The following is a 23366-nucleotide window of genomic DNA, read 5'->3' as shown; positions in this document are numbered from 1 at the left end:
AGATCCACCTTTCCAAGTTGTTGGGGTTCATCTCATACTTCTGAAGGTTTGAGGGTGCTGCCTGTTCCATACTCCCCCTACTCCTAGCCTTTTAGGGGTACAAACAATAGTAATTGGGGCCTAGTGTGGTTGTGTACGTGTGATATACATACACTTTTTTTGGATCATATTTTCTATTCCGCTATTTAATCAAAAACCTTTGGGGATCAGTTAAATTGGGGGATAGTCTGTGTTGGTACGTGTGAGAGAGATCCACCTTTCCAAGTTGTTGGGGTTCATCTCATACTTCTGAAGGTTTGAGGGTGCTGCCTGTTCCATACTCCCCCTACTCCTAGCCTTTTAGGGGTACAAACAATAGTAATTGGGGCCTAGTGTGGTTGTGTACGTGTGATATACATACACTTTTTTTGGATCATATTTTCTATTCCGCTATTTAATCAAAAACCTTTGGGGATCAGTTAAATTGGGGGATAGTCTGTGTTGGTACGTGTGAGAGAGATCCACCTTTCCAAGTTGTTGGGGTTCATCTCATACTTCTGAAGGTTTGAGGGTGCTGCCTGTTCCATACTCCCCCTACTCCTCATCTAGCCTTTTAGGGGTACAAACAATAGTAATTGGGGCCCAGTGTGGTTGTGTACGTGTGATATACATACACTTTTTTTGGATCATATTTTCTATTCCGCTATTTAATCAAAAACCTTTGGGGATCAGTTAAATTGGGGGATAGTCTGTGTTGGTACGTGTGAGAGAGATCCACCTTTCCAAGTTGTTGGGGTTCATCTCATACTTCTGAAGGTTTGAGGGTGCTGCCTGTTCCATACTCCCCCTACTCCTCATCTAGCCTTTTAGGGGTACAAACAATAGTAATTGGGGCCCAGTGTGGTTGTGTACGTGTGATATACATACACTTTTTTTGGATCATATTTTCTATTCCGCTATTTAATCAAAAACCTTTGGGGATCAGTTAAATTGGGGGATAGTCTGTGTTGGTACGTGTGAGAGAGATCCACCTTTCCAAGTTGTTGGGGTTCATCTCATACTTCTGAAGGTTTGAGGGTGCTGCCTGTTCCATACCCCCCCTACTCCTCATCTAGCCTTTTAGGGGTACAAACAATAGTAATTGGGGCCTAGTGTGGTTGTGTACGTGTGATATACATACACTTTTTTTGGATCATATTTTCTATTCCGCTATTTAATCAAAAACCTTTGGGGATCAGTTAAATTGGGGGATAGTCTGTGTTGGTACGTGTGAGAGAGATCCACCTTTCCAAGTTGTTGGGGTTCATCTCATACTTCTGAAGGTTTGAGGGTGCTGCCTGTTCCATACCCCCCCTACTCCTCATCTAGCCTTTTAGGGGTACAAACAATAGTAATTGGGGCCTAGTGTGGTTGTGTACGTGTGATATACATACACTTTTTTTGGATCATATTTTCTATTCCGCTATTTAATCAAAAACCTTTGGGGATCAGTTAAATTGGGGGATAGTCTGTGTTGGTACGTGTGAGAGAGATCCACCTTTCCAAGTTGTTGGGGTTCATCTCATACTTCTGAAGGTTTGAGGGTGCTGCCTGTTCCATACCCCCCCTACTCCTCATCTAGCCTTTTAGGGGTACAAACAATAGTAATTGGGGCCTAGTGTGGTTGTGTACGTGTGATATACATACACTTTTTTTGGATCATATTTTCTATTCCGCTATTTAATCAAAAACCTTTGGGGATCAGTTAAATTGGGGGATAGTCTGTGTTGGTACGTGTGAGAGAGATCCACCTTTCCAAGTTGTTGGGGTTCATCTCATACTTCTGAAGGTTTGAGGGTGCTGCCTGTTCCATACCCCCCCTACTCCTCATCTAGCCTTTTAGGGGTACAAACAATAGTAATTGGGGCCTAGTGTGGTTGTGTACGTGTGATATACATACACTTTTTTTGGATCATATTTTCTATTCCGCTATTTAATCAAAAACCTTTGGGGATCAGTTAAATTGGGGGATAGTCTGTGTTGGTACGTGTGAGAGAGATCCACCTTTCCAAGTTGTTGGGGTTCATCTCATACTTCTGAAGGTTTGAGGGTGCTGCCTGTTCCATACTCCCCCTACTCCTCATCTAGCCTTTTAGGGGTACAAACAATAGTAATTGGGGCCTAGTGTGGTTGTGTACGTGTGATATACATACACTTTTTTTGGATCATATTTTCTATTCCGCTATTTAATCAAAAACCTTTGGGGATCAGTTAAATTGGGGGATAGTCTGTGTTGGTACGTGTGAGAGAGATCCACCTTTCCAAGTTGTTGGGGTTCATCTCATACTTCTGAAGGTTTGAGGGTGCTGCCTGTTCCATACTCCCCCTACTCCTCATCTAGCCTTTTAGGGGTACAAACAATAGTAATTGGGGCCGAGTGTGGTTGTGTACGTGTGATATACATACACTTTTTTTGGATCATATTTTCTATTCCGCTATTTCATCAAAAACCTTTGGGGATCAGTTAAATTGGGGGATAGTCTGTGTTGGTACGTGTGAGAGAGATCCACCTTTCCAAGTTGTTGGGGTTCATCTCATACTTCTGAAGGTTTGAGGGTGCTGCCTGTTCCATACTCCCCCTACTCCTCATCTAGCCTTTTAGGGGTACAAACAATAGTAATTGGGGCCCAGTGTGGTTGTGTACGTGTGATATACATACACTTTTTTTGGATCATATTTTCTATTCCGCTATTTAATCAAAAACCTTTGGGGATCAGTTAAATTGGGGGATAGTCTGTGTTGGTACGTGTGAGAGAGATCCACCTTTCCAAGTTGTTGGGGTTCATCTCATACTTCTGAAGGTTTGAGGGTGCTGCCTGTTCCATACTCCCCCTACTCCTCATCTAGCCTTTTAGGGGTACAAACAATAGTAATTGGGGCCTAGTGTGGTTGTGTACGTGTGATATACATACACTTTTTTTGGATCATATTTTCTATTCCGCTATTTAATCAAAAACCTTTGGGGATCAGTTAAATTGGGGGATAGTCTGTGTTGGTACGTGTGAGAGAGATCCACCTTTCCAAGTTGTTGGGGTTCATCTCATACTTCTGAAGGTTTGAGGGTGCTGCCTGTTCCATACCCCCCCTACTCCTCATCTAGCCTTTTAGGGGTACAAACAATAGTAATTGGGGCCTAGTGTGGTTGTGTACGTGTGATATACATACACTTTTTTTGGATCATATTTTCTATTCCGCTATTTAATCAAAAACCTTTGGGGATCAGTTAAATTGGGGGATAGTCTGTGTTGGTACGTGTGAGAGAGATCCACCTTTCCAAGTTGTTGGGGTTCATCTCATACTTCTGAAGGTTTGAGGGTGCTGCCTGTTCCATACTCCCCCTACTCCTCATCTAGCCTTTTAGGGGTACAAACAATAGTAATTGGGGCCTAGTGTGGTTGTGTACGTGTGATATACATACACTTTTTTTGGATCATATTTTCTATTCCGCTATTTAATCAAAAACCTTTGGGGATCAGTTAAATTGGGGGATAGTCTGTGTTGGTACGTGTGAGAGAGATCCACCTTTCCAAGTTGTTGGGGTTCATCTCATACTTCTGAAGGTTTGAGGGTGCTGCCTGTTCCATACCCCCCCTACTCCTCATCTAGCCTTTTAGGGGTACAAACAATAGTAATTGGGGCCTAGTGTGGTTGTGTACGTGTGATATACATACACTTTTTTTGGATCATATTTTCTATTCCGCTATTTAATCAAAAACCTTTGGGGATCAGTTAAATTGGGGGATAGTCTGTGTTGGTACGTTTGAGAGAGATCCACCTTTCCAAGTTGTTGGGGTTCATCTCATACTTCTGAAGGTTTGAGGGTGCTGCCTGTTCCATACCCCCCCTACTCCTCATCTAGCCTTTTAGGGGTACAAACAATAGTAATTGGGGCCTAGTGTGGTTGTGTACGTGTGATATACATACACTTTTTTTGGATCATATTTTCTATTCCGCTATTTAATCAAAAACCTTTGGGGATCAGTTAAATTGGGGGATAGTCTGTGTTGGTACGTGTGAGAGAGATCCACCTTTCCAAGTTGTTGGGGTTCATCTCATACTTCTGAAGGTTTGAGGGTGCTGCCTGTTCCATACCCCCCCTCCTCCTCATCTAGCCTTTTAGGGGTACAAACAATAGTCATTGGGGCCTAGTGTGGTTGTGTACGTGTGATATACATACACTTTTTTTGGATCATATTTTCTATTCCGCTATTTAATCAAAAACCTTTGGGGATCAGTTAAATTGGGGGATAGTCTGTGTTGGTACGTGTGAGAGAGATCCACCTTTCCAAGTTTTTGGGGTTCATCTCATACTACTGAAGATTTGAGGGTGCTGCCTGTTCCATACTCCTCCTCCTACTGCTCAACCATCCTTTTAGGGGTACAAACAATAGTAGTTGGGGCCTAGTGTGGTGGTGTACGTGCGAGATACATACACTTTCTTTTTGATCATATTTTCTATTCCGCTATTCAATTAAAACCTTTGGGGATCAATTCAATTGCGAGATAGTCTGTGTCGGTACGTGTGAGATCCACCTTTCCAAGTTGTTGGGGTTCATCTCATACTTCTGAAGATTTGAGGGTGCTGCCTGTTCCATACTCCTGCTCCTACTCCTCATCCATCCTTTTAGGGGTACAAACAATAGTAATTGGGGCCTAGTGTGGTTGTGTACGTGCGAGATACATACACTTTTTTTGATCATATTTCCTATTCCGCTATTCAATAAAAACCTTTGAGGATCAATTGAATTGCGGGATAGTCTGTGTCGGTACGTGTGAGATCCACCTTTCCAAGTTTTTGGGGTTCATCTCATACTTCTGAAGATTTGAGGGTGCTGCCTGTTCCATACTCCTCCTCCTACTCCTCATCCATCCTTTTAGGGGTACAAACAATAGAAATTGGGGCCTAGTGTGGTTGTGTACGTGCGAGATACATACACTTTTTTTGATCATATTTCCTATTCCGCTATTCAATAAAAACCTTTGAGGATCAATTGAATTGCGGGATAGTCTGTGTCGGTACGTGTGAGATCCACCTTTCCAAGTTTTTGGGGTTCATCTCATACTTCTGAAGATTTGAGGGTGCTGCCTGTTCCATACTCCTCCTCCTACTCCTCATCCATCCTTTTAGGGGTACAAACAATAGTAATTGGGGCCTAGTGTGGTTGTGTACGTGCGAGATACATACACTTTTTTTGATCATATTTCCTATTCCGCTATTCAATAAAAACCTTTGAGGATCAATTGAATTGCGGGATAGTCTGTGTCGGTACGTGTGAGATCCACCTTTCCAAGTTTTTGGGGCTCATTTCATACTTCTGAAGATTTGAGGGTGCTGTCTGTTCCATACTCCTCCTACTCCTCATCCATCCTTTTAGGGGTAGAAACAATAGTAATTGGGGCCTAGTGTGGTTTTGTACGTGCGAGATACATACACTTTTTTGGATCATATTTCCTATTCCGCTATTCAATAAAAACCTTTCTAGGGCAAGATCTTAAATTACAGAAATATGAGGAGACCGTCAAATAAGGGCCGTGGCCTGGGTCGTGGTGCTGCTGGTAGAGCTCCTGTTGCAAGGAGAGGACGTGGTCGATCTGTGCCAGCTACACGCACAAGTGAAACACCTTCCTCAAGTGTGAGTAGGCGACAGAACCTGCATCAGTATTTGGTAGGGCATCAAACGCCCCTAGAAGTGATGAGGCCAGAACAAGTTGAGGCGATAGTAGATTGGTTTGCTGCTGACAGTGCCTCCAGTTCCTTCACATTGTCTCCCACCCAGTCTACTGCAGAAAGGTCACAGTTGGCACCTGCAGCCAATGTCCAACCGTCTTTCACCTCACCCCCTTGCAAATCAGGCCAGCAGTCTGAGCCCCAAGCCATACAGCAGTCTCTTATTCTTTTTGAGGACTGTCAGCAGGGTTTCCCAGGGCCATCCACCTAGCCCTGCCCCAGAAGTGGAAGAGATTGAGTGCAGCGATGCCCAACCACTTATTTCTCAAGATGAGTACATGCAAGGATCATCGCAGCACGTCTCCGATGATGACGAAACGCAGGTGCCAACTGCTGCGGCGTTCAGCATTGTGGAGACCGACAAGGAGGGCAGGGGTGAAGACTGGGTGGAAGATGATGTGGAGGACGATGAGGTCCTCGACCCCACATGGAATGAACGTCATGCAGGTGACCTGAGTAGTTTGGAGGAAGAGGCGGTGGTCGCACAGAGCCACCAGCACAGCAGAAGAGGGAGCAGGGTGCAGAAGCGGAGCGGCCGTGCCCTAGACACTACGCCCGCTACTGCCCAACGCAGCAAGGGAACGAGCGCACCAAAGTCAGCTCAAAGGAGTTCTCTAGCGTGGAAGTTCTTTAGAAAATGTGCTGATGACAGGACACGAGTGGTTTGCACCCTGTGCAATCAGAGCTTGAAGCGAGGCATAAACCTTCTCAACCTGAGCACAACCTGCATGATCAGGCATCTAAGTGCAAAGCACGAGCTGCAGTGGAGTACACACCTTCAAAACCAAGAAACGTCTCTGGCTCATCCTGCTTCCTCTTCTGCTGCAGTCTCGGCCGCTCCAGCCACATCTGTAGTGATACCGGCACCTGCCACCCCGCAAACAGACGATCTGTCAGCAACACCACCACCTGGGTCACCAACAACCATCTCCACAATGTCCCGTGGAAGCGTTCAGCTTTCCATCTCCCAAACACTTGAGAGGAAGAGGAAGTACCCCCCTACCCACCCGCGATCCCTGGCCCTGAATGCCAGCATTTCAAAATTATTGGCCTTTGAAATGCTGTCATTCCGTCTGGTGGAGACGCACAGTTTTAAAAACCTTATGTCGGTGGCTGTCCCACAGTACGTCGTGCCCAGCCGCCACTACTTTTCCAGGCAAGCCATCCCTTCCCTGCACAACCAAGTGGGGGAAAATATCAGGTGTGCACTGCTCAACGCCATCTGTGCCAAGGTCCACCTAACTACGGATACGTGGACCAGTAAGCACGGTCAGGGGCGTTATATCTCCCTAACGGCACACTGGGTAAATGCAGTGGCGGATGGGCCTGAGGCGGATAGCAATTTGGCGCATGTCCTTCCACCACCGAGGATTGCAGGGCGCTTCAGTTTGCCTCCTGTTCCTAACTCCTCCTACTCCGCTTCCTCATCCTCTACCGCCTCCTCATCCGGACAGCGTAACACCTTCACCACCAACTTCAGCACGGCCAGGGGTAAACGACAGCAGGCAGTTTTACAACTTGCCTGTTTGGGGGACAAACCACACACCGCGCAGGAGTTGTGGAGGAGCATGGAACAGCAGACAAATGAGTGGTTGCTGCCAGCGAGCCTCAAGCCCGGCCTGGTGGTGTGCGATAACGGGCGAAATCTCATAGCAGCTCTGGGCCTAGCCGGTTTGACGCACATCCCTTGCCTGGCGCATGTGCTGAATTTGGTGGTGCAGAGGTTCCTTAAAAACTACCCCGATATGTCAGAGCTGCTGCAGAAAGTGCGGGCCGTTTGTGCGCACTTTCGGCGTTCTCACCCTGCTGCTGCTCGCCTGGCAGCGCTGCAGCGTAACTTCGGCCTTCCCGCTCACCGCCTCATATGTGACGTGCCCACAAGGTGGAACTCCACCTTGCACATGCTGGAAAGACTGTGCGAGCAGCAGCAGGCCATAGTGGAGTTTCAGCTGCAGCACGCACGCGTGAGTCGCTCTGCGGAACAGCACCACTTCACCACCAATAACTGGGCCTCCATGCGAGACCTGTGTGCCTTGTTGCGCTGTTTTGAGTACTCCACCAACATGGCCAGTGGCAATGACGCCGTTCTCAGCTTAACTATCCCACTTCTATGCCTCCTTGAAAAAACAATTCGGGCGATGATGGAAGAGGATGTGGCACAGGATGAGGAGGAGGAGGAGGATGAAGAGGTAACATTTCCAAGGCTTTCAGGGCAGTCATTCGCAAGGGGCTCCGAGGGTGGGTTCCTGCACACGCAAACGCCAGGGACGCAATTGTCCAGCAGGGGCACAGTTCTGGAGGATGAGGAGGAGGAGGAGCTGGAGGAGGAGATGGAACCATGTTCACAGCAGGGTGGCACCCAGGCCAGCTCATGGCCATCACTGGTGCGTGGCTGGGGGGATACAGAGGACACGGACGATACACCTCCCACAGAGGACAGCCTTTCGTTGCCTCTGGGCAGCCTGGCACACATGAGCGATTACATGCTGCAGTGTCTCCACAACGACCGCCGAGTTGCCCACATTCTAACTTGTGCTGATTACTGGGTGGCCACGCTGCTGGATCCCCGTTACAAGGACAACGTACCGTCCTTAATTCACTCACTGGAGCGCGATCGCAAGATGCGCGAGTACAAGCGCACGCTGGTAGACGCCATGCTGCTGGCATTCCCATCTGACAGCGGGGCCACAGTGGAAGCACAAGGCAGAGGAGGAGGAGGAGGAGGTCGCCAACGCAACCAGGGCACCGCCAGCACCTCAGAAGGCAGGGTTAGCATGGCCGAAATGTGGAAAAGCTTTGTCAGCACGCCACAACAAACAGCAGCACCAGCAGCTCAGATGGAACGTCTTAGCAGGAGGCAGCATTTTACCAACATGGTGGAGCAGTATGTGTGCACACGCCTACATGTAGTGAATGACGGGTCTGCCCCCTTCAACTTCTGGGTCTCCAAATTGGGCACATGGCCTGAGCTTGCCCTTTACGCCTTGGAGGTGCTGGCGTGCCCTGCAGCCAGTGTATTATCTGAACGGGTATTTAGCACGGCTGGGGGCGTTATAACAGACAAGCGCAGCCGCCTGTCCAGAGACAATGTGGACAAGCTCACGTTCATTAAAATGAACCAGGCATGGATCCCACGGGACTTTTCCGTACCTTATGCAGAATAGCAATGGATACCGACCTTACCCACCCATTGTTCCATTTTTGCTCTTTCTCACTCTTTTGGGGTGTACCCTCATTTAAAATTTTTGAAAAGAAGCAGTGTTGGCTACCTCGTCCTCCTCCTCAGGGCCAGATTAATGTAGGGGCTATTGGAGCTGCAGCTCCAGGCCCCTACCTTTTATATAGGCCCCGGGTTGGCCATATTCACTGTTACCGCTCTTCTGTCACTTGTAAACACAGAAGTCTGGCTTCTATGCTCGCTTCCCCAGGCAGCACCCTCAGAACCTCCCCACACAGCGTGAAGGCCGGACAAGGAGGGACAGTTGGCGATGCATGGATGTGTTTATGGGCTTCAGAGACAGCATCCCATGTTGAATTAGGCATGCATGGCTGCACCCTTCCTCCTCTGGGTGCATGGCAAGGCACGGCCCTTAAGGCCCTTCAAAATCCTCAGCACCAAGCCCATGATGCTGTTAATCCGGCCCTGGTCCTCCTCCACCGCCGCTTCCACCTACACCGCCCATAGGTGTGCGCAGCCTATTGCATTAAGGTGTGCACCCCAAAGTTGAAATACACATGCATGTGTTTGCCAGCAGGGAGAGTAATGTATCGGGGCCATGTACCTGTAGGCAAGGAGAAATAGAGCAGAGCAGGTCCCAGGGAGATCTTTCCCATCTCCTCACTGGCAATGCTATGTGCCCTAGGTGATTAGGGTGTGCCCAGGCACACCCAGCACACCCTGTGCGCACGCCTATGTCACCGCCACATCCACCACCACCTCAACCTCCCTCCTACTCCATATGGGCCTCGTCCTTCAGAGATGAAGAAGAACATTGTTTTATTTTTCTGTTTTTTTTTGTTGTTTTAAGTTATTTCCCTATCCACATTTGTTTGCAGAGCACTTGCCATGCTCTTAATTACGTTTTGCTGCCATTTGCAGCACTCTAGCCCTTTCCTTTGGTGTTTTAGAGCCATTTTAGTGCCTTAAAGTTCGGGTCCCCATTGACTTCAATGGGGTTCGGTGTCCGGGAAAAGTTCGGTAAAAGTCCGGGACACGGACCCGGACTTTTTTTTAAAGTTCGGCCGAACCCGTCGAACACGGACATCTAGGTGTCCGCTCAACCCTAGATAGGACTGAAGCCTGTTGAGAAAAGACATACATCAGCATTCAACTTTTTGCTTCCCTTTTGTTGGTAAGAAGATGAAAAGATTGTGCAGGGATCTTCCAGCCTGTAGGAAACATTTTTTTTTTTGCAATAACAAGGCCAGTTAACAGCTGGAAATGCTCATTATTACACCAGGGTAGTTACAAATGACCTCATCTCTACCTGAGGGTTACACTATTAAATGTGGGTATAATTGACTAATTCATGAACATAAAATCATAGGGCTCTATCACATAGCAAGGGTGCCACTATTCTAATGTGTTTTAAAGCACTAGGTTTTATACAGGTTTGTGACTTGTTAAAGTTTTGGAGTAAGGAGCACAAAAGTACATAAGCACTAGGGAAGTTACTATGCTGGGTGTGTAGTGTTGGTGGGGGGGGGTGTACAAAACTGCCTGGATCCCGACATTGCACCTGTGTTCTGCTGATCGCTGGTGCAATGCCTTACAAGCTGCAGAGTAAATAAATAATAAATGCACTTTTTTACCAGCAAAAAGTTGTGCATTTATTTATTTATTTTTATCAAAGGTGAACTTAGCCTTTAACTATCTAAATTAAGTACTTTACACTGAAAACATACATGGTAAATGCAAATATGCCTTTTAAAATGAGCAAAACAGTTTACTTAGCATCCTGTCAGAGGGATAATTGCTGGAAATAAAGATAGCTCATGGCTATTTAATAATAGGTACAATTCTTGTATACCAACAGCTTTTTTACGGACAAAACCTGCAAGTGGTTGAAAAACAATTCATTCTAAGGAAGTGCTTACTTAGACAGAATTAGAATAATGGATGCAGACTGAGCATTAGATGTTTGTTTCAAAGATTTAAATAGGTACAGTATGTTTTCAGCTGTCAGCTCTCCAAACCAATGTTGATCCTTTGAACCAATCATTTTTTGACTTCATGGGTGGCATACGATTCATTCTTAATGGCCTCTATTGTCATTCTTGTCATTCCATGTAAGGAATATTCTTTAAATAACTTTTTTTCCCCATATTTATACACAATTTACATGAACATGCCTAAAATAAAAAATAAACAAGACTGCCATGAACCAAATTTACTACACTGCAAATTCAAAATATTCTCACCAGCTTTCTGTCAAAAAAATAATGAGCAGTTATTTTTTAACTTCTCTACCACAGAAGGAATATTAATGTCTGTGCCCTAAGCTAAGACCAGTGTGAGCCCCCCCCCCCCCCCAAATCACTTGGTTTCCCCTTCCCTAAAGCTACAGTTGTGACCTTTTTTAAATTATAAATACTTTTATTCCTGAAGCCTTCTGGTCAGTCCAGTAAATATCATGCGTCCTTTATTTGCAGGAAAGGCCCTTGCCTAATGATGTGTGAGCTCTGTTTATTGCAGTAGTAATGTGAACACAGGCAAGTGAGCACTCCCAGGGGGCAAATCCATGGCAGTCTGGGCTCACAGGAAATTAGATGAATAACTATGGCTATCATTCAGTCTGAAAGAGGGGCATGATCTAGTGATAAACTGTGTGAGAAAAAAGTTTGTTGGGCGCTTCCACTGGGAGATGGGTCTCTAATGTGAAAGTCTTGGTGGGAGAGGGGCAACCAGACTGGTGGATGGACTTCTGGGGTGCACAGGTATGTCGCGCTAACACTGAGGGCAGCTCTTGAAGGCAGAAGCAAAGTTGTTCCACCGCTGCCTCGGTCTGATCCAGTCCCTCCGATTGGTCTTCCCTGCAGTGTCATCTCCCTGCTGCCGGTCAGCTAGAGGACAGGATTACCGCAGAGCAGGAAGGGACCCCTGAGCTACGAGGATACACGCCATCCCTCATGTAAGTCTATGCTGTTGTCATGAAATAAAGTTACATCGGCTACACTCAGCAGCACCTTTTTTCCTTTCTTTTAGTGATAAACTGTGGTTTCTGTGGGGGACAGGGTCTATTAAAAGAGAATCGAAGGCTAAAAAATGCCTGCAGCTGCAGGCATCATTCAGATATTATTTTTTTCAGCTGGCAATTGCATGCACCGTAAGAACAATCATAGTGACTGTTCAGCAGCTTGATTGTCCTTACAGGCGGCGGGAGTGGACATCCCCTCTCCCGGCTCCCTCCGGTGCTTCTACCGGCTCGCCCGTGAAATCGGCGAGCCGGAGAAGGAATCTGTCGGTGCCAGATGGTCCCCGGCAGTCTCTATGACTCTCGGAGTCCCAGGCGCTACGTTATGATGTCACGCCCGGCCTGGCAGTTGTCAATACTGCTGTGATCTCGGCTGGATAGCCGAGATCTTTTTTTTTATTTCAGGTTTTCCAGCCTGTAGGAGAAATCTAAGGTCTTATTGACCCCAGATCTCTCCATAAAGAGGACCTGTCATGCACTATTCATATTGCAAGGGATGTTTACATTTCATATAATAGGAATAAAAGTGATCAAAAAAAAAAAAAGTTAAAGGGAAAGTGTAAAAAAAAAAAAAAAAATTTGAAAGTGCCCCCGTCTCCGGGTGCTCGCACGCAGAAGCGAACGCATGCGTACGTCGTTTGCCAAATATGTAAACAGCGTTCAATACATACATGTGAGGTATTGCCACAAACATTAGAGCGAGAGGAGCAATTCTAGCCCAAGACCCCCTCTGTAACTCTAAATTGGTAACCTGTAAAAAACTTTAAAGCATTGCCTATGGAGATTTTTAAGTACCGAAGTTTGGCGTCATTCCACGAGTGTGCGTGACAAGTAAAGCGTGACATGTTAGGTATCTATTTATCAGCGTAACATCATCTTTCACGTTATACAAAAAAATTGGGCTAACTTTTGTTTTTTTTTTTAATTCATAAAACAGTTTTTTTTTTAAAAAATGCGTTTGAAATATTTCTGCGCAAATACTGTGTGACATATAAAGTTGCAATGACCGCCATTTTATTCCCTAGACTCTCTGCTAAAAAAATATATATAATGTTTGGGGGGTTCTGAGTAATTTTCTAGCAAAAAAATGGTGATTTTTACATGTAGAAGCGGAGTGCCAGAAATGGCCCAGTATGGAAGTGATTAATGTTATGCTGCACCACCCTCCTCTAGCCAGCAGGGGACGAGCTAAACCCAAGCAAGCCCATAGACTTGTTTGCAGAGCGCTAAGAATGGGAGTTATCTTTTGAGACAGCAGCAACATAATGGCTACACTATAATCCTTACTCTTACAGTTCCCAATATGCACTGTGCGGTAGGAGGAGTGGAGAGAGGATTTTTATTTAACTGCCCGAGAAAATTCCTCTTCTTTGCACCAAGGAAGTTAGAAAAAGAACACTTCCGTCTGGATATTCTCCTGCCAGTGGGAGACCATATCAGCAGAGATCCGTGTCTGAGACTGGAAGTGAGAACACGTGGGAGCAGCACAGCCCCGCCCACATCACAGCACCTGCATTGCTGCAGCAGGGACACTGGAGCATCCACTCCCCCTCTGCTTCCCACCACTGAACACCGGAGGCTTACAGGGGGAGACCAAGGGGGCCTCCTTTTCTACAGGGATGGATCACTGCAGCATCCTGGGGACAGGTGAAAGGGCTATTTAACCTTTGCTGATACTGCTCGCAGAGACTGAGACACTGAGAGCAGGACACCAAATGTACCCAATCCAAACCTCACCCATACTGCACTCAATGCTGCACCTATTCCAAATCTAGACTGTACCTATACCAACCCAATACCGCATTATACTGAATCTTTACCACATTGGAACCAAATCTACCTTTCATCTGTGGTGGGACTATACATTACCTATACTGTGCCTATACTGCGTTCAGGTTTACTGAGACTGTCCTTAATTGAAAATACCCTCTTAAAAAAGCCCCAACAGTAGTCAGCAAAAGATAATCTTAAAGGATTGCCCCTCACATAATAATTATTCTGCAAGCCCCCTTTGTTCCCATGCCCCTGCCCCTGCCCCTCCACTACCATCCTCCTTTTACAATGGACTTTGCATAACCAGTCGATAAAGAACTGGTATTGCCGCCATAAATGCTCTCTGGCAGTATAGTTCAAACAGCTGGTCAATTAAACTTTACTACTGCTCACCACTGCCCCTGAGGAGGCTTTGTTACTGTTTATGCTGATCTGGAAGCCAAATCTCCTCTTATGCCTAGTCCTTACTTTTAATCACTTTGTATGCTAAATTGTGTAAATACCGTTGTTAATCCATTTTATGCTTACCTAGTTACCAACCATATTGGATGAAAATATACAAAGTTTGCCTTTACTAACTGGTTTGGTGCCTGTTTTCCTTGATATAGCTCTACTATCAGGTACTAAATTGATTGTAAAGTCTTGTTGTTTTGTTTTTTTTTTTTGTTTTTTTAATAACAAACATATTAAACCTACCTGCTCTGTGCAGTTGGTTTTGTACAGAGCAGTCCGAATCCTCATCTTCTGTGGTCCCTCTCTTCTACTCTCCTGGCCCCTCCCTCCTTTTTAAGTGCCCCCACAGCAAGCAACTTGCTATGGGGGCACCCGAGCTGAGCTGCAGCTCTGCGTGTCCATTCTACATGGAGCTGTGGTTTGCGCCGCCCCTCTCTCTCCTGATTGGCTAACTGATTGACAGCCATGGGAGCCAATGGCAAGGGATAGTCCTGGATGGCCGAGGGACTTGTGGACATCGCTGGTTAAAGATGGGGCTCAGGTAAGTATTAGAGGGTACTGGGGAGGGTGCTTCACATGGAAGGATTTTTATCTTAACCAACCTGGCGGTATGATTCTGTCAGGAATTCTGTACCAAAAGCGGTACAATTCTTTTCATGGAAATTTGGCGTTATGTATTATAGGCCTACAATTCTTAGTAATTACTGACTTAAACCTGACCAAAACAAGACTCTAGTAGACATCCCAGATGTGATAAATTTGAAACACAAACGCATGAATTATAATCGAATCAATAATATAATTTTATTATAGAATATATATAATACATATAATAAAATTATTATTGATTAGATTATAATTCATGCGTTATATATATATATATATATATATATATATATATATATACGCATGAATTATAATCAAATCAATGATATAATTTTATATATATATATATATATATATATATATATATATATATATATATATATATATATATATATTGTAAGGGATTAGCTCGGTGGCGGGTGTGGATGACCCCTTGGGGGGTGCGTTTTCCCAGAGAGGTAGCCGACAAGTGCTTGCAAACAAACAGTGTGGTTTATTAAATGGTGTTTTCTTCACCAGGCTGTATGCAGCAAAACATCCAAAATAAAATAAAACAGAAAATAAATCCTTGCCTCTGTGGGCGGCTACCTTCTCACAACTGGAACCTGCCTAAGTGTCTGTCTCCAACCTACCGTCGGGCAGACTTCCTTGTCCTACAGCGGACACTCAATAGTCCTTTTATAATAGCTTCACAGGGCAACACAGTCCTTTGTTTCTTTCACATCAACAGTTCGTCTTCTCACCTTTGAGACGTATTCACCCTTGGTTACCGTCCCGGGCACACATCACTCCGGGGGGTCTTCTCCCAGGCCCACACATCCTGTCGGGAGGCACACGCTGACTGTCCTCCTGCTCCCAGCCCACATGGCTTCAGGACACAGCTTCTGGAGGCAGCAAACAATAGGAATTTCTCTGAACAAATTATAGAGCCTTAACTCCCTCATTCTGAACAGGTGAAGGCCTTTCAACTTCCTGCTGGCTAGCTCTGTAGCCAACACCCTAAATTAATTAATGGACTTTCTAAATCAGGTGGAAATGTATCTCCTTCCTGTGACTACATTCCCAGATTTAGCTGACTTCCTGTCACATACCCCCCCCCTCTTGTTTCAACCCTAGGGTTGGGACACATATTTCCAGGCACGCATGTGTCAGGCACTGCTGACTCACTGATAAGCCTCCTATTATCCTCAAGCTTCCGGATGAAACTGTTTTGTCATCTTCATTGACGGATTTCTCATAAATGCCACACAGTTTGTCTCTCATCTCATATACACATTCTTCAACTGCATTTTTGGCATCATTTTGCTCCTTCTCGTTTCTGTCATCTTCATTGACAGCTTTCTCATAAATGTCAGACAGCTTGTCCCTCATAACCGTCTGTCCAATCCACCATGGAGGACCGTGATCCATAGGCAACTCAATTGGGCTAGTCTTAATGTCTTCAACATTCTTAAGACGCCTCTCTCTGCAATCCATAAATGTTTTCCACAAAACTTTGAGAACCTTTGCTTCACTAAGCTTTGTTCCAAGTAGGGACTCTTGACATCCCTCTGTGACTTGAGTTGCCTCTCCATACATCTGTACACAATCATTGACTTTTTGTTGTAAAAGGGAATTATCTTCCTTCTTGAGCTTTGCTTGCTCTAAGATGCTGTGCAGAGGATTTTCCAATTGAGACAACAGGCTGTCACACATTTCTTCAAAGTGACCCCTGTTCCTTTTCCCAGAGATATCAATATCATTCACCAAACATTTCATATTCATAGGCAGATCTGAAGCATTTGTACTCATCAACTTCTTAAACTTTTCGCCCTCCTGAGCGAGTCGCAGTAAAGGCCTACTAGTTGATTTGATATTCAGTTTATATTTCTTGCCAAACTCTTCACAGAAGAAGCCAACCAGAACATCATCAACTTTCCTTCCACCAACATAAGGGTCAAAGGCAACAACACAGTTGAACCCAGCGATCTGGGTGGTATCCATTATAGACCTCCTCTCTGCATCAGTGAAGAAGCATGGAACTGCAACACATTCTTTTACAGGTTTCTTCAATGCACTTTCTGCTGAACTATTTGACCGCTCAAGGTCACCTAGTTCTTTTTCTCTATCTGAATTCCACATGGAATGCATCTCAAGATCACGATCAAACTTCTGCCACCCGTCTTTCACCAGTTCCATTTTGGAAACACTCCCTGAAAGGCACTTATTCATTTGCTTCACGTTTTCACCAACAGCCTTAGTTTTCTCCACTAGGTTTTCAGCCTGAACTGAGAAATCACCACATTTCTTACTCAGCTCCTTTGTTTGCTGAAGTTCTAATGATACATTTTCCAATGCTTGAAGTTTTTGAAGGAACGGTTTATTCCAAAGGGGTGATTCAAGCCACATGTCGTCACATTTCTGAGGCTCACTCAGGACAGACCCCAAAACACTGATCCTTTTAAAAACTGCATCAGGCACACTATCCCCTCTTTGGGACAGATCCTCTGTTGCCTGGAATTCCTCTTCCAGTTCCTGCAACGGAATCTTCATCTCTTCTACTTGCTGTTCTAAGGCTCGCTTAGACTTTTCTAGCTCCTGAACGCTTTTCACAACATCATCCTTGGAGCTGACCAATTCTTCCATTTCTGTACGCAGCTGTTTAACACTTTCTAGTTCAGCCTTACACTCTAGAGCTTCCTCCAAAGAGCGAGCCAAGAACAGGGCTTTGCTCTCGTTATCACGCACCTCCGTTTCTGCACGTGCGCGTTCTTCTGCATATTTTGCAGACACAGTCTTCTCTTCACCAAGCATCTGATCAAACTTCTTTTTCACATCTTCAACACACTGTAATGAACCAACGCTTTCTTCCATGCGTTTTTTCATATCCGCTATCTGAGCTTGCAATGTTGCGACTTGCTCTGATAGGTTTTTCTTTGCTTCCGCCTCCTCTTTTAATTGTTCCAGGAAGCCATTTTTCTCATCTTCCATTTGTTTGAGCTTTGTGCTAAAACTCAGCCTTTGACACCTCTCTTCCTGTAAGAGTTCCTGCGTGTCTTGCAGCTGCGATTCCAAGATAGAAAAATCTTCCGCAATTTCTCTAGATTTGCTGTCTGCTTGAGAAAGCTGATTTGTAACATTGTCCAACTCAACCTGCAGTCGGTTTGCCTTCTCTGACAGCTTAGCACACAATCGGTCACCTTCTGACACCTTGACTTGCGATTCCAGAAGCTGTGCCTCTACTTTTTCCCTCTTATGTTCACAATCTCCTTTTCCCTGCATAAGAGCCTTCACCTCATTGGCTAGCATCTGGGAATAAGAATGTAATTCTGCCACACAGGCTTCTTTCTCCTTTAACTGCTGCTGGACACGTTGGGCTTCCCCTTTCCAACTTTCACAGTCCGCACGCCATTCATTTACCACATTGCTCAAAGTAGTGAGCTCATACACAGTACTCAGTAATTTAGCCTCTCTTTCACTTTTCTCGTTGTCGCTGAGAGGCAATGTCGTTTTCAGAGCGACATTCTGTTCCTGCGACTCCTGCAGGTCTATTTTTGTAGCTCCCAAAGACTGAAGACTTTTTTCCAGCTGATTACGCAACTCCAACATATCAGCCATACTTTGCTTCTGCAAAGTCTGAATTTCACTTTCCTTTTCCATGAGGATGGTATCTTTCTCCATTATAGTCTCTCTGCGTTTTTACAACTCGACCAAAAGAAGAGCAGTGGATTCTTCCCACTGTAACACATGAGACTTGAGTAGTTCATTCATTTCCTGCAAGTTTCTATGCTCCATTTTAAGCAATTCCAAGGCTTGTTCCTTTTCTTCCATTTTCCGTTGCAAGGCATCCAACTCAGCCCTGCACACATACTCGGTTTCCTCCAAACCGATGGCCTCCATTGGCTGCTGGCGTCTCTGTTTCCAGCCTGCCATGCTCTCTTGATGAGCCTTTTGTTGAGCTGCAAAGCTCTGCTGAAAATCCGCATTTGCCTGCTGTTGAGCTGCATTTGCTTGCTGTTGAGCTGCATTTGATATAATCAGATGTTTCAACATCTCCTCCATTTTGAGTTTACTTTTCATCTGAGCACACTGCGTCTCCATAGCAGTTTCATCAGTGTTGCTAGGGACAACAACCTTCCTCTTTAGTAGACTCTCTTTAGGCATGGATGGGGCTGGTTCAGACGGCAACATCCCCTCCATCCATAGAATCCGGTCTCTCATTTCATCTATCTTTGCATTTTTCAGGCGTTTGGACCGCCCCATCTTCAATAACTCCACAAACAAAATTTTCACAGTCCAGCAAACAATTTTCAGACCACTGTCTCTTCAACACATGTAGTTTTTCTCTCTCTTGCAGGATCTCTTTTCCTGCGCACACAGTTTGTGCAGTCACTTGCACCAGACACAACAAAGTTCATCAAATAATTTTGAGACTGCTGTCTCTTTAAAACACTTTTTTTTTTTTTTCTGTCAGGATCTTCTCTCCTGCACACATAGATTGTGCAATCTCATGCACCAGACAAAGTTCATCAAACATTTGCACTTCCTTGCAGGGATCTTCGCTTCTGCCCACTGCATACCTCCACCATATGTAAGGGATTAGCTCGGTGGCGGGTGTGGATGACCCCTTGGGGGGTGCGTTTTCCCAGAGAGGTAGCCGACAAGTGCTTGCAAACAAACAGTGTGGTTTATTAAATGGTGTTTTCTTCACCAGGCTGTATGCAGCAAAACATCCAAAATAAAATAAAACAGAAAATAAATCCTTGCCTCTGTGGGCGGCTACCTTCTCACAACTGGAACCTGCCTAAGTGTCTGTCTCCAACCTACCGTCGGGCAGACTTCCTTGTCCTACAGCGGACACTCAATAGTCCTTTTATAATAGCTTCACAGGGCAACACAGTCCTTTGTTTCTTTCACATCAACAGTTCGTCTTCTCACCTTTGAGACGTATTCACCCTTGGTTACCGTCCCGGGCACACATCACTCCGGGGGGTCTTCTCCCAGGCCCACACATCCTGTCGGGAGGCACACGCTGACTGTCCTCCTGCTCCCAGCCCACATGGCTTCAGGACACAGCTTCTGGAGGCAGCAAACAATAGGAATTTCTCTGAACAAATTATAGAGCCTTAACTCCCTCATTCTGAACAGGTGAAGGCCTTTCAACTTCCTGCTGGCTAGCTCTGTAGCCAACACCCTAAATTAATTAATGGACTTTCTAAATCAGGTGGAAATGTATCTCCTTCCTGTGACTACATTCCCAGATTTAGCTGACTTCCTGTCACAATATATACACACATATATACATATATATATATATATGCATATATATATATATATATATATATATGCATATATATAATATAAAATGTGTTTTGTGCAACGTTTTTTTTTTTAATTTTTTTTGAATTTCCCTCCCTAGTTCCGCTCCCATGCAGCATTGCTGCTGCAGGGAACGGAACTAGGAAGTCCTCCTACCGAAAGACGAGCGGCGGAGATCTCGGCTGGCGGTCACAGCAATGAGAGCTCATCGCTGGATCGCCAGGATAAGGTAAGACACTCCGCTGCGCTGTCTGCATAGCTCTGCCCATTCACCCCGAGCGTGACTCGGGGATACCGATAATAGCAGGAAATTCCTACCCCGAGTCACACTCGGGGATACCGCTAGCGTGGTTAATGCATATAATGCATTAGGATAAAAAACCTTCTGACTTTACAACTCCTTTGATTTCCTTTGATAGATAGTTTTTTTGAAAAATTAACCTAGTGTGTCAGAGGGGCTGAGGTTCTTATTTGATTTATTTATTTATTTCAGGTACTTATATAGCGCTGTCAATTTACGCAGCGCTTTACATATACATTTCTCATTCACATCAGTCCCTGCCCTCAAGGAGCTTACAATCGAAGGTCTCTAACTCACATGCATACATACATAGTAGGGCCAATTTATTTATTTTTTTTTATACAGGATCCAATTAACCTACCAGCATGTCTTTGGATCCAATTAACCTACCAGCTTGAGAAGTTTTAGACAAAGAACAGAGGACCCATCTTATCCAGCAGCTCCTACGGGGGTAGTGCCCCAAGTGATAAAAACATGTTTAAAAAAATGTAAAAAAAAAATAAAAAAAAGATTAAAGCTGAGTATCTGAGAAAGGGCGAAATTATAGCAAGAATAATTTTTAGGTTTAGTCTTATCTGAGATATTTTCTGCTGTACAAATATATTCAATTTTTATTTTACAAGCTGATTCTTTAGTGGATTTCATTCACATTTCTTCTCATGTCATTTGTCAATGGTAATTGTTTACATGGCATTTATATCACCTCCACTAATTACTAATTAGTGTGTTATTGTTCCTGCTGATTCCTGGAACCTCTCTGCTATATATTTTGATCTTGAATATTATTATACGTTCTAACATTTCCTGACTGTATTGCATTTTGTAATATCTTGTCACTTCTTGTGTGGACAGATGTGGGAGGAGGGGGTGTGTCCCCATCAGAGATAGAAAAGGCATCCCTGCAGTGAAGATTTCGCCAGACTCCAGCTGCCTGCATTATGTGAGACATACTAATGTCAGGTAGATGATGTGACTAAAGCTGTTGGATTTTCTTTCTTCAGTTTCAAGTAAATAAAACATGTACAGTATATCACAAAAGTGAGTACACCCCTCACATTTGTGTAAATATTTTATTATATCTTTTCATGTAACAACACTGAAGAAATGATGCTTTGCTACAATGTAGTTTGTATAACAGTGTAAATTTGCTGTCCCCTCAAAATAACTCAACACACATTAATGTGTAAACCGCTGGCAACCAAAGTGAGTACACCCCTAAGTTAAAATGTCCAAATTGGGCCCAAAGTGTCAATATTTTGTGTGGCCACCATTATTTTCCAGAACTGCCTTAACCCTCTTGGGCACGGAGTTCACCAGAGCTTAAAGGTTTCCACAGGAGTCCTCTTCCACTCCTCCATGATGACATCACAGAGCTGATATTAGAGACCTTACGCCATGTTTGAGGATGCCCCACAGATGCTCAATAGGGTTTAGGTCTGGAGACATGCTTGGCCAGTCCATAACCTTTACCCTAAGCTTCTTTAGCAAGGCAGTGGTCGTCTTGGAGGTGTTTGGGGTCGTTATCATGTTGGAATACTGCCCTGCAGCCCAGTCTCCGAAGGGAGGGGATCATGCTCTGCGTCAGTATGTCACAGTACATGTTGGCATTCATGGTTCCCTCAGTGAACTGTAGCTCCCCAGGGCTTGCAACCCTTATGCAGCCCCAGACCATGACACTTCCACCACCATGCTTGATTGTAGGCAAGATACACTTGTCTTTGTACTCCTCACCTGGTTGCCGCCACACATGCTTGATACCATCTGAACCAAATAAGTTTATCTTGGTCTCATCAGACCACAGAACATGGTTCCACTGATCCAGTGAACTGTTTGCAGGCTTTCTTGTGCATCATCTTTAGAAGAGGCTTCCTTCTGGTATGACAGCCATGCAGACCAATTTTATGCAGTGTGCGGCGTATGGTCTGAGCACTGACAGGCTGACCTCCCACCCCTTCAACCTCTGGAGCAATGCTGGCAGCACTCCTACGTCTATTTTCCAGAGACAACCACTGGATATGATGCTGAGCACATGCACTCAACTTCTTTGGTCGACCATGGCGAGGCCAGTTCTGAGTGGAACCTGTCCTGTTAAGCCGCTGTATGGTCTTGGCCACCGTGCTGCAGCTCAGTTCAGGGTCTTGACATTCTTCTTTTAGCCTAGGCCATCTTTTTGTAAAGCAACAATTCTTTTTTTCAGATCCTCAGAGAGTTCTTTGCCATGAGGTGCCATGTTGAACTTCCAGTGACCAGTATGAGAGAATGAGAGTGATAACACCGAATTTAACACACCTGCTCCCCATTCACACCTGAGACCTTGTAACACTAACGAGGCACATGACACCGGGGAGGGAAAAGGGCTATTTGGAGCCAATTTGGACATTTTTTTTTTTTTTTTTTTTTATCCAAATAGTTTTTATTGGTTTTAAAAATAGCATGAACAAAAATGCATTCAACATGTCGTCATATAACAGGAAAAAAAAAAAGAATAGTTCACTTTTGCAACCGAAATACATGGCATAGTAATTCACAAAATGCAACAGGTACAATTAACTGTCAATTGTCATTCCAAATGATTCATGGATCCCAGCGTGTATTGTGTTTAGAAATAGAGTGTGTGCGTAGCGCCAGTGCTTTCTCATATTCATATGTTAGATTCAATTTGGACATTTTCACTTAGGGGTGTACTCACTTTTGTTGCCAGCAGTTTAGACATTAATGGCTGTGTGTTGAGTTATTTTGAGGGGACAGCAAATTTACACTGTTATGCAAGCTGTACACTCACTACTTTATGTTGTAGCAAAGTGTAATTTCTTCAGTGTTGTCACATGAAAAAATATAATAAAATATTTACAAAAATGTGAGGGGTGTACTCGTTTTTGTGAGATACTGTATATAAGGGGGGGGGGGCTACATGTGATAATTTTTTCTTTAGGCATATAATTAGTGTCCAGAATTTGTATATACTTTTTGAATCACTTTTTTGTTCTTTCTTTTT

Source organism: Pelophylax lessonae (assembly GCF_965119305.1).
Source record: "Pelophylax lessonae genome assembly, chromosome: 6".
NCBI classification, from domain to species: domain Eukaryota; kingdom Metazoa; phylum Chordata; class Amphibia; order Anura; family Ranidae; genus Pelophylax; species Pelophylax lessonae.
Note: the sequence above shows the minus strand (reverse complement) of the source record.